At 35.7% G+C, this 12,800-nt stretch overlaps 1 protein-coding gene across 1 annotated transcript in view; it reads left to right on the forward strand.

Moving 5' to 3' along the window:
* Positions 1-7,479: 7,479 nt before the first annotated feature.
* The window catches only part of ppp2r5eb (protein phosphatase 2, regulatory subunit B', epsilon isoform b), a 43,261-nt gene continuing 37,940 nt past the window's right edge, over positions 7,480-12,800 (forward strand). The window contains exon 1 of the mRNA XM_056470690.1: positions 7,480-7,830. The gene's annotated coding sequence lies outside the window, so the exon portion shown is untranslated. The remainder of the gene's footprint in view (positions 7,831-12,800) is intronic.

Consider the following 12,800-nt stretch of genomic DNA (forward strand, 5'->3'; position numbering starts at 1 on the left):
ATGCAAGTCAGTGGTTATTTGCACTTTGAGACATACAAAAATCATATACAGGCAAAACAAAATTAATACCCTTGGCTTTTGATAATACATTGAGATCTTAAGTAGCAAAACACTCAGACTGAGCAGAAAAATTTATGTATTTCTAATTTTATTACCCTTTTCAGAGGGAATTAATGGTAATAATAACAGTAGCATCTTGTGTGGCCTGAGGGCGAGTGAAATAAGAGCAGGTTTTCTTTTTTTTTTTTCAAACATCCCTTTAACAATTTAAAGGTTTATTTTTATATTGGCACAGTTTAATAGACTTTGTGGTTTTAAAATATCCATTGTTAACAGTTTACTACATGAGAACTACAGTTATCTAATTGGTCCATTATAAAAACTTTCATCCTTTTCTTTTGTCTGTTAACAACCAAACGGTTTTAATATTTACTTTTCTGGTAAAATCCATGAAGCAGAAAAATTGTCTTTTGGTATTAAGCACTATAACTAAACAGTTTTTGTTTAATGGTTATATCATCAGTTTTTACCGTGATCTAGATTTGTTCTTGTCAGACCCAGCTTACACTGAAAAAAATGCCTTCACACAAATTGACTAGGTTAACTTAGTTATTTTTAGAAATTTAGGAGGATTGAAAATAAAACAATTAAGTTGTCCCCAAAAAACCTCAAGAATTGTGTTGTTTCAGCTCATTTTAAATAAGAGTTTTTAACGAGCATCAGAAATCGTTTCTGAGTATACCCCATCATACTCCTCCCGCAAATTGATTATCTAAATCTTAGTACATTATAAATTAGCTTCAGGATGTAAATGTGTGAGCGACATGGTGACTCAAGTAGGTCTCACACCGGATGCGCTGCTCGGCACGCACATGACAGTTGGAAGTATCGCACACCCGACGCGCACATTCGCATGATATTTAAAATGAAACTATTCAGATGTCGCTCTGTGGCGCGGCAGAAATATGAACAGTGTCCTGAGTCGTGGCTGGGCGCCACGGACAGCTGACGACTTGTGGTGCCGGTGTGTGTACCCTATTAGAAACCTATGTTTAGAATTCTGAAATGCATGGTGCTGCGTGGCGCTCATGGTGCGTGACCCCCTTCAGTGGTTAGTACTGTTGCTTTTACAGCAAGAAGGTTGCTGGTTCGAGTAACAGTTGGCATTTCTGTGTGGAGTTTGTAAATTCTCCTCATGTTGGCGTGGGTTTCCTCCAGGTGCTCCGGTTTCCCTCACAGTCCAAAGACTGCGCTATTGACCTTATGCTTCAATGCGGAAGTGTGTGCGTTTTTGCGATTGTTTTAGAACTTCCGATTCAGTTGCCTATGGGAAAAATGACTAGGAATAATAAATGGCAAAAAACGGCCAAACTACTTACTCTACAAACAAGTGTTTGCATTACAATACAGACAAAGTAGAATAATATAATAAGAAAATATCAGTTTTCAACACCAAGCAGCCAAATGAGCTGTTTTTAACGTCTAAAAATGAATGGAAGTGAATGAGACCGGAAGTTTTGAGCCAAAATGATTCAAATGGCTGCGCCCACTCGTACGCGGAGAATAAGGTGAATAGGTGAGTTGAATAAACTTAATTGGCCATAGTGTATGTGTGTGAATGTGAGAGTGTATGGGAGTTTGCAGCTGTAAGGGCATCCGCTGTGTAAAACATATGCTGGATAAGTTGGCGGTTCATTCCACTTTGGCGACCGAAAGAAACTAAGCAGAAAGAAAGTGAATGAATGTAAATGTGTGTGGATTCATATAGTCTGTTTTTTTTTTTTTAGTTCTTCATTAGTATCTTGTCAGAAATTTTTGGTTTGTTCCTTGAATGCAACATGAATACAACCAAAACCATACTACAGCATGTCAGCCTTCTCCTTATTCAAAGGGTTTACATTTATTATGGTCATCAAATATGGTTAGTTCTAGTGCTGGGCGATTAATCGAAAAGTAATGGAAATCGTCATTTAAAACCTATAATCGATCATATTTTTCCAGGTCAATTTTTTTTTTTTCGATTACTTTCTTTACCGTGTGTGGAGTCTTGTGACCCAGCTCTTAAGGTTGAGGCGGATTTATACTTCTGCAGCCGCTTTACAGCCACATCTGATCTCGGTCATGTAGGATGATAGACCCATTCTTGAGCCTTACTTTGCACTACATTGATGGTAATCGAAACCTGCGCCAGAGATGCCTTGAGACGGCATATTTTCCATTTCATTCAAATTATTATTTACATTGAATTATTTGTTTGCAGGAAATGCACTGTTTAAGATATTATTTACAGGATATACATGAGTTATTTTATTTATAAGAGATACTGCTTATTTTCTACTTTTAATATGAAAAACATTGAACATTTTTATTTTGTTTCCATAATTGGAATCTGTTCCAATCCAATCCAAAATCTGTTCGTTTTATTGACTGTTCGGTTTAGACAATGTGTGTTTTAGTTTTAGCTGTTCAATGTTGATGTTCAATAAGTAATCATAGAGGGTAGATGGTGTGTGTTTCCTTTAATTATTTTAAAATCAAATAACGCACCCTTCATTCAAACCTCTCTCACTTGTAATATGTGAGCGTATTTACTGTACAAAACCTCTCAGTGAACTATGAGGGAAATAAAATAATCGTTCATTAATCCTAATCGAGTTAAATTGTTCAATTAATTGCGAATTAAATTCAACGCCAAATTGTCCAGCTCTAGTTATTTTTTTAGATTTTTACAACAACAAAAACAACATTACTTTTATTTGGTGCTACAGTTTCAAAGGGCACCTATGATGAAAATCCTTTTTTGTAATCTGTTTGGACAGAATTGTGTGTAGGTTTGGTGTGTCCAGTCATATTGGGATGAAATAAACACAATCAAACTCTTTTTTTTTCAATTTCCTGACGTTAAAATAGGATCCAAATCCCTCCTGTTTTGGGGCCGAACGCAACGTGATGTAGGAGTGCTGTTTCCCCGCCTGCCGAATAGATTAACAGCTGCGTATTAACATGTCTCCGCGTATAGCGTATAACGCGTATACTCTTATCCACAAAACAGGACGCGCGCAAAGCAACTACGATTCTGTCCAACTCGCTGTGTTCACCAGTCATCATCAGATGTGATCAAGAATGAGTTTTACAAGATTAAAACGTTTTTAAAACAATGCAATAAGGAATTATTTTACCGTCTTTATCACCACAGCCACATGTCAGAACAATTATAAAAGAAGACGCTTCAATCCCTTGTGTTCTGTGTGTGTGTCTGTGTATGTGCGTGCTTGAACTTTGTAATGACATTGTGTGTGACTCATCGTTGCAGAAAGGAATCAATTAACTTCACATCAAATACATCAAATAATCATTGGGAAAGTTCTTACTGTAGTATCTCTCACAAACGTTACGTGAAATCTGCTTCCTTCATGTCTGTCACTGCTGTTTATCTGACACAGCCGGAGATTGAGGCACATTCTTGACAGGCATGTGGGAACGGTGGGCGGGCAGAGCTAGCATTAAAGACACAGGCAACAAAAACAGCTACATTGTGTTCAGAGCAGAAATTTCCAATATACTTAAAGGTATAATAAATAATCTGATGGGTGTTTTGAGCTGAAACTTTACAGACACATTCTGGAGACACAGAAGACTTATATTAAATCTGAAAAAGGGTTAAAATAGGTTATTTAAGTTATTTAAAGATTTAAGTTATTTAAAAATTTAAGTTATTTAAAGATCAGCTCCTATAAACCATGATATTTTGTGAATTTGATATGTTTTTGATCTTGATTTTGGTCTTTTATCGTGCAGAATTCCGACTTAATAATCATACTTTTTTCAAATCTCATTAGTCATTCTTGGATAAGTACTGCGTGTGCTTTGAAATGCAAATGTGGGGTTCAAACAGGCACCGTTTGTTTCTTGAGATTTATGAGCTCCCTCTTGTCATACACTTTAAGAGTGTATTTTACCATCTTCAATGTTTGATTCTCACAGTGTAAACAGATGATGAGGGTCCAGATGTAACGTAAAGCCTGGTAAAGTTTAATACGCTGAACCTGCCACAACAGAACAGACTTTCCAGTAAGCGGAAGCAGCCTCGCCCTCAATAATACTTGAGAATGCTGCAGAACGTGATGTGAATTCGTTATTTGGCATGTAGCACAGGAAGTGACAGCTGAGAGAAATTGACAAACTGTTTTTGCTGTGTTGTTTGTGGATGCTCTGCGTGTTGTAAACATCCTTAAATAAATGGAAGAGCTTCAAGACACCCTGGATATCCACACAGTCTCTTTTAAAGTAAACAAATGCTCAATCTGTATTCTCAAGTGATATGTAAACTGAAATTGACACCCTGCTCCCTAGAGTCCCTAGAAAGAGTTTTGTTCAAACTAACATGCTCTTATTCTATTGAAACATATTACTTTTTGTTAAAATTTTATTTTAAGATGACATATCCTAATTGTATCTCCTCCAGTTTTTTTTTTTTTTTTACCACCAAACTCAACTCAGACCATCATACAAGCTTTGATTTGACTCTTCAGTAATATTCTAAGCCATTTAAACTCTTTATTTTTTTTATATATCTAGCAATCGTTTATAAGTGTGTCCAAATTTCTTCAGGTATAAGTAGTGCGAGCAAGATGTTCACATGGGAACAAAAGTGCACTTTAAATACACAAGGACAAAAATGAACAAAAAGATTAGTCTTTCTAATCTAGTTACATACTAATTCATGTTAGCACAGAGTATAAACATGTTAGGAGCAAGGTTGTATTCATGTAACTCATGGATTAATTTATGATCATAATGCTAATTTTAAAGGTTTGAAACATTTAATTGTTTATTTATTATTAGAATATGCAAGAGATTCACAAATTGGGATCACATACAAAGAAAACAAAGCTAGAAATAACTGATAAAAAATATATACATATACATATACATATATATATATATATATATATATATACATATACATATATATATATACATATATATATATATATATATATATATATATATATATATATATATATATATATATACACATAAACAACATGTATAAGTCAATAAATGAAGCAAATAACATAGGTATAAATAATACATAGATATAAATAAACCATTAAGTGGTAAGGAGTGACAACAATGACAGTAATGAGTAATAATGACTGTAAAAAGAAAAAAGGACAACAGCAATAGTAACTGACAATAACAACAATAATGAAAATTACAATAAGTACTTCACCAACTACCACTACTACAGAAATTAATAATGCTAATACTACGATTACTGCTGCTGCTACTACAGCCACAATGACTGCTACTACTGCAATGTCAACTACTATTGATTTTACAATAACAACATCGACTACAACTGATACTGCTACACCAATGACGACTAATACAAGGCTACTTGATCTATTACAACTGATACTACTACAACTACTAACAACCACAACAACAATCACTACTACTAGTACAATCAATACTACTACTATCAATACTGCTACAATCACTACTAATACAATCACTACTACTACAAGTACATCACTACTACTACATTCACTACTACTACAATGACTGCTACTATCATTTGGAAAATGTTAGCAACATGCTAATTCAGATAACAAATATGCCAGCGAAATTTTAATTACCTTAAAATGTGTTTACAATATAAAGAAATGTGTATATTTATAACATGCAAAAAAACAACTTTCAGAATGATAAAATATGCTAGCAAAGCTAATGCTTATGCTAGTAACAAGCTAACTACTACTACACCAGTTTGGAGAACAATTTATTTAAAAAAGCAAAGAAGACCTAATTTTTCATGAATGAATGAATGTTTTGTGTGTACATTGTGGCGTGTAATTTGTGTATTGGTGTATATTATAATTTAGGCTAATTGTTTCTCTGTTGATAAAAAGGGCTAATATTAAGCATTTATTATAGTTCATGATTTAATTTTTTTAATTAAAAGTAAATCGAATATGTCAGTAGATAATGGGCTGTATGCACAGCTAGTGTTTTTAGCCAAAGATGAACTTCCAGTGAAAGGTTAATGTGACTTTTTATTTCATAAGGTTCCTTTTACAGCATTGATGCTGTAATGTAATTCAAATCAGTTAAATAGACTTGAGCAGTCATTTAGTTGTTCAAGCATAAAAAGAAATGAAAGACACAGGCGCCGTCATTATCAGCAGGCTAGCACAGAAACTTCATTGAAAATACTGTGGTAAAATTAATTTCCATATTTTAAATTATTTTATGGCTCGCTGTTTTTTTTTTAAAGGAAAATTAGATCTTAAACGCTGTGATTTTGTATGACAATTCACAGGAAGCCCTGGGGCTGGCTGACTGAAATTAAAAGTCCATTTAAATAGAGCATTTTGAGGGATGTAAACAATAACATTGGTCCCAACGAATTTCCTGTTTTACATTTTTAATTTCTATAGCGTCCGAGAATCCAAAAAGGGCCACGTATTGATAAAACTGTTATTATAACTGTTCTTGTTACAGTTATGAAATAGTTTGATAACAAGCAGGAAATGTTCATGGGCTAATAACATGGCCACATTGAAATTGGTCTATATCGCCTTAGTTTACCTTTTAACTAGGCTTACAAACATTTAACTTATGATTTGGTGGTTTAAAACAATACTACTACTATATTATATTATATGAATATGATCTAAAGCCTAAAAAGCGAATGGTTCATTTTAATCTTAAAAGCGTAAGTTTGACTATTTGTATTATTTGAAATCCACCAGAAAAACATCCCTGAGCGTTTGGATCATGTTTTGGATGCGTAAAAGGCATTCTCAGTCTACGCGTTGACGCACGTGCTGACGTGCGCGTTCTCGTCACTCATTTCCTGAAACACATACGTGAAACCGCAGCTGAGCGTAAAAAAGGTGCCATATGATCCCGATGCTCGTGCAATGTTCTGATAGTTCACGCCAGGTGTGCTCTGCTCTTCTCTTCTCTTTCTCCTGTTTTCTGGAGTGAGACGCTCCTCGTAAGGGTTGGGCCCTCATACAGGTTTAACTTCATTCCTAAATAGATGAATTACTTCCTTTTCTATTTCTTGTAAAAAAATTGTCATTATTCTGGATACGATTTATTGATTTTGTTTTTATTTGTTCCTTTTACTTAATTTTTACTTTTCACAAAACACATTCAAGCTTTGCAAAGGGTCGTGCATTAATAAACTTGCGCATTCGAAACAGATGTGTATTAATTAGTTTTGTTATTTTTGCAATAAAACACATGATAGAATTAAAACACTAAGACAGAACAGTAAGGTGACTCTCTTTCCTGCTCGCACACACCTCAACCCAACTTCTCTATTCATCGTCAAGAGTAGCCTTGGAGTTATCCACCCTCCTTTGCGTGGTGATTGACAGTATTATCGCCCAATCGCGTTCTCTGGAATCTTCAAACTGACCAATGGCGTGGCGCTGTAGGCCCGAACCCGGCCCAGCATGGTAGAACGCGTCCGTGTTATGTGTGCCATGGACTCAGCCCAGTAATATTGACAATAGGGCGAAAAAGGGACCGATATTCCCTAATAAAACATATTTTCTGGATAAAAATAACCCGCGAGCGCGGCGTGTGGATATAAAGAAATACCCGGGGATGTTCGTATTTCAGCTGGATCTATTTCTATCGTCGGAAAATTGAGTGTTTGATGGGATTATTGCTGTGGGTTTGGCAGTTTTTAAGGCCAAAAACGGATTTTGTGTCTTTCTTTTTCTTTTTCTGCTGCTTCAAGAGGCCTTGAAGGAGGAAAGACGGTTAAAAACACTCAAATCAGTTCCTCACATCGAAAACATCAAGGTAAATTCAATATTTAAAGGTTTTTTCGCCTATCATGCTCAAGTTGAGATCCGGTACGTTTTGATGTTTCACATCCCAAAGTAAATATGTCAAAAATAGGTTAAAGCTTCAAAACATTTCCTGTACAGAGTTTCCAAGGAGTTGTGTTGTATTAGTTAACGTTAGCTAAAAGGAGCAATGAAAAACCCCTCTCTCAATATTCCCCACACATGTTGACTTGGAAGGCAGCATATGAATGGGTGGATGAGTGAAAATCCGCAAAGAAAGCTCATTCTTCATCCGTTTTAGTTTGGAATCGGTCTGTCAGCTGATTGTGTGTGTGCTTTAAGTGTTTAGATCCATCAGGGCATTATGCACGCTTATAGATTGCAGAATTGTTCAACTTTCCACTTTAATCAGTGTTTTTTAAGAACTTTTTTTGTTTTGCAGGCTGCTTTTGTGCACCCTAAAACTCTGTTATTATGAACCAACCCACCAAATACACGCCGTTCTGATTGTTGCTCCATTTGTCTGTGCCAACTTCTTGTTTTGGCTCAGTGGCACGATGCCTCTGTGGTCTGGTTCGCTTCAGCTGCCTGGCAGTTTGGCAGATGCAATGTCCCATCGCCATCAACAACGACACATGCGGCGGATTACACTCTGTGTGGTTGTTTTTGGGTGACCTTTATTCAAACTAATGAGAGAGGTTATCTCTAAATACCTGATTCTGGAGATTAGGGACAGGGCATCAGTGGCAGTGTTTTTTTGGATTAATGACTGTGCATGAGTGTTTCCTAGATCGTGGTTCACTTTTTCTCAGTTGGTACAGTGGTTAAGCCCTTGGATGTTTTTATACCTGCAGATTTTTTTATACAGCAGTGAGCTGGGTCGCCGAACAGCCTGGATATCTGGGATTATCTCTCACAATGTCATAAACTAGTACAGTGTCACTGCTGTAGAGGTTGTATGATGTGTGATCTATTTATTTGTTTATTTAATTTACTTGACATTTAGTCCAAATACATTTTTTTGCTAAGAGTAGTTGTATAAAGGTTGTCATTCCATATTTTGCAGAAGTGTGTAATTTGTGTGATGGTGCATACAGAAATCTCTTGTTGTGGAAGTCAAAGCAGGATGAACATAGGTCACGACCTTTCATCGCCAAATGTTTTTCTCACAAAATTCACAAAAAAATGATGTCCTGTCCAATTGCACCTCAAAGTCAAATCTACATATATTTTCCATAATTAAGCTTTTTGAGTTATTAATAATATAAATTAAGCACGTCTTTTATTATTTCTGTAATTTATTTATTTGATTATTGTAAAGTTTCCATTAGTTTTCAATTATGTGATTGCTTTATGTTATTTAAAGTAAATAAAAATAATAATAATTTTAAGTAATAATGTGTGATTTATTTAAAACGGCACACATTCAGTAAGTGGTATCACCATATGTAAACATATGTATATTACCACAGCAATTTTTTTTAAACCACTTTTATTAATCAAAGAAGCATTAAATTGATCAAAAGTATGTCCCGATCAGGTTTTTTTTTTACCCTCGAGTCGGAGTCATTTGATTTTGAGGATCTACCGATACCGAAACCCAATTTGATACTTCTATAATACATAAAAAAGATTAAAGAAGAGTGAAGAAACAGATCTAGGATGTTCCTTATTTTTAGTTTAATTCACCTTATTTTAAACATTCAACAACTCTGTTAACAAACAAAGCACTTCTGTGAGGCAGCTTGAACAATCAAGTAATAAATAACATAAATTCTTCACTTTTGGACTTTAGTGCAACTGTAAATATAATATTTAATCAAAAAACAAATACCACCTCAACTTGAAATATCCAGCAGGCAATCCTAAGTTTACATATCTCTTAGTTTGCTATGGCATTGTTGTCATCATAAGCTTTGTAATAATTCCAGACCGCAGACATACTCGCGCTTTCGACTTTAAGCTGCTTCCGTGTTATACTTTGCCGGTATTTAACCAATAGCGTCTCTGCAACAAAGTGATGTCATGCCGCACACATTGCTGTTTCAGTGTGAAGTCAAGAAAGAGATCTAACTCTGTGCCACCGCATAACTGTAAACTGTAAATGTGTTATAATGAGAATATATATATATATTTGAGTGCTGATTGGGAGGTAATGTCTGATTCCGATCGAGCCTGAAACCGTGTCATCTGCCCCAGTTTCCGATCACATGATAGGATCTGGACATCCCTAATCAAAAGTGATGTACAACATTGATAATATTATGTAGAAGAAAACATATCATTTTTCAGCTTTTAATCAAAGAAAGATTATTTTAAGTTTAATGTTTCACAATATTACTATATTTTCCTATAGCATTTTTGATTAAATAAATGCACTATTGGTAAGAACATTTTTTCTAAAAAAAAAAAAAAAACCTTAATGTTTCCAAACTTTTGACAGGTACTGTACTTGGGTAAAATTGAACTTTTCCCAGCCCATGCCATTCTCAAACTTTTAACCACAATGACTTCATGTGTTTATTCATTTCTGCTGACCTTGTGTGTTTTTAGTCGGCGTTCTCTTGCTTTGTTGTTGCTTGAATGTGATATTCATTGAGATCGAAGACAAGCAGTCTTGTTTTTTAATTTTTTTTTCTGAGAACAGAAAAAGTGGCTCAGGAAATGTATTTGTGTATTGTATTGTTTGCAGTCTCTTGCTCACTGCAGCATTATGAGATATCATCAATGAATGTTGGGAGCATCTCGTTCCTTTGATGTCTGCTAATTTAAGCGTCTCGGACCGCATTATAAAAATGCTCTGAATGGCCAGATTAAAGAACACCCCGGCTTCGGACATCCAGTTCAGATAATTGGCTAAAATGCACTTCTTTGTGCAAATTCACTCATGTCTGCTTTAATGATCTGAAGACACAAAGCGAATGAGTTAGTTTGAAATCTTCTAAGGTTATGTTTACATTTACTTTTTGCATTTTACAAAATTCTATTTACATGACAAGGTTTTCAAAATGATTTGCATTTACACATTCATAGAATGACTAAAATGCACCATGGAATGTACTATGCATGCCAGGCCAATAATTGACGCTGTCATCTTGTTAATAAACTACTTGTAAGGAAAATAAGTGGCAATGTGCATTCGGTTGCTCCTCTATTGGAGCTATTGGTTTTAATGTAATGTAAAGCCTCACTTTGCTGATGGAGAGTTGGCCAATTCTTGAGCAATAACAATACTACCATGTATTCCATCACTGATGTGTGTTTGTTCACTCTTGCCTTTAATCTACAACTCCTTAAACACGTGCCATGCATGCATGTGACATCATCATTTTCAAAGGCTCTTGTTTTCAGGCGTTTAGATGGACATCACAGTGGCGGTGTTTTCAAAAAAACTCCACTTTGTTACCCATTTCACATTTATGTGTTCACTCCCAAAAATGTCATTGTCGTGTTAAGAAACAGGCAAAATGCACCAAAAGTTCAACTGTTTTTGGCTGAAAACACCGCTTTGAAAATAACCCCTGAGTTTCAGTAACATTATCAGAGATGAGGTGGTCTTTCACTGCTTCCTTGGCTTATTTTTAATGGCAAGGACTTGGTTCTTCATCTCTGTCTTCCTGTTAAAGGTTGTTTACTTCCTGTTAAGCTTTTCTCCAATTCTCCTTTACAGGGTCTTTTCAACCGACAGTTCATAGCCTCAGTGCCATTGGCCACTTGTAGGCCTGCCAGTTTGACTGTTGTGTTCAGCTCTAACACTTTGCAGCATTGCAAACAGTTGCTGTCAATAAAAATCAATAGGAATGAAACAGTTGAAAAGTATTACTTTCTCTTTTTTCCCCTATAGGTTTTGAAATGTTGCTGGTTTCTTACACCGTGTCCTAACAACACGTGATGCGTCACTGCGACACACAATAAAGAAATCTTTTCCATCTTAAAATGAGTTTTTGTACTAACCATCTGCGATGGTGACTTGTGAAATTCCTATTTTACAATTGCTTTCTATTTCCGTGATGTCACAGCTGAACAACAGCATATAAAACTACTAACTAGGATTGTTACGATACTGGAATTTGATAACAATTTGTACTGACATTTTAAAAAGGTCTATTTCCTGTGGAATTTTAAGCGCTTTGGAGCATGTTCTTAAACAGTGCTAATTTGCCATTGTGTTCACGTGCTCAACAGAAATTACTGTAATTGGCTGTGAAGGTCATCAGTTCACCGAACTCACCGCTGTTTGAGTGTAATCACAGATACAGGAACACTGGAGCATTTCAAAGTCACCTCGATCAGCTGGTTTGTCCATAAGCTAACATATAAGCGATCCGCAGGTGAATCGCTGCTTTAAAACGCTCCAATGTTCCTGTATCTGTGGTTAAACACAGTAAACACAGTGAGTAGCATTTTACGTGACATTTATTGCACTACTACTAGCAGCAGCAGATAGTTAACCTCAGACTTAGGGTTGTCACGATACTGGAATTCGGTACCAATCGATACTGAAATTTTAAAAACGTCCATTTCTTGCTAACATTTGAGCTCTGTTGAGCACATTCTTAAACAAGGCTAATTTGCCATTGTGCTCAACAGAAATCACTTATTGGTCGTGAAGGTCATCAGTTCACCGAATTCACTGCTGTTTACTGAGTGTAACCATAAATTCAGGGACACTAGTGCATTTCAAAGCTGTGATTTATCAGCGGATCGCTCCTATGTCAGCTTATAGACAAACCAGCTGGTCAACGTGACTTTGAAATGCTCCAGTGTCCCTGTATCTGTGATTACATTCATGTAAACAGCAGTGAGTTCCATGAACTGATGACCATCACAGTCATTTCTGTTGAGCATGTGAACACTGGCAGATCAATGGTCTTTAAGAACGGGCTCAACAGCACTCAAGTGTTAGCGGGAAATAGTCATTTCATAAATTTCAGTATCGATTGGTAACGAATTCCAATATCATGACAACTCTACTCAGATCTC

Source organism: Danio aesculapii, chromosome 13, assembly GCF_903798145.1.
Source record: "Danio aesculapii chromosome 13, fDanAes4.1, whole genome shotgun sequence".
Lineage (NCBI taxonomy): Eukaryota > Metazoa > Chordata > Actinopteri > Cypriniformes > Danionidae > Danio > Danio aesculapii.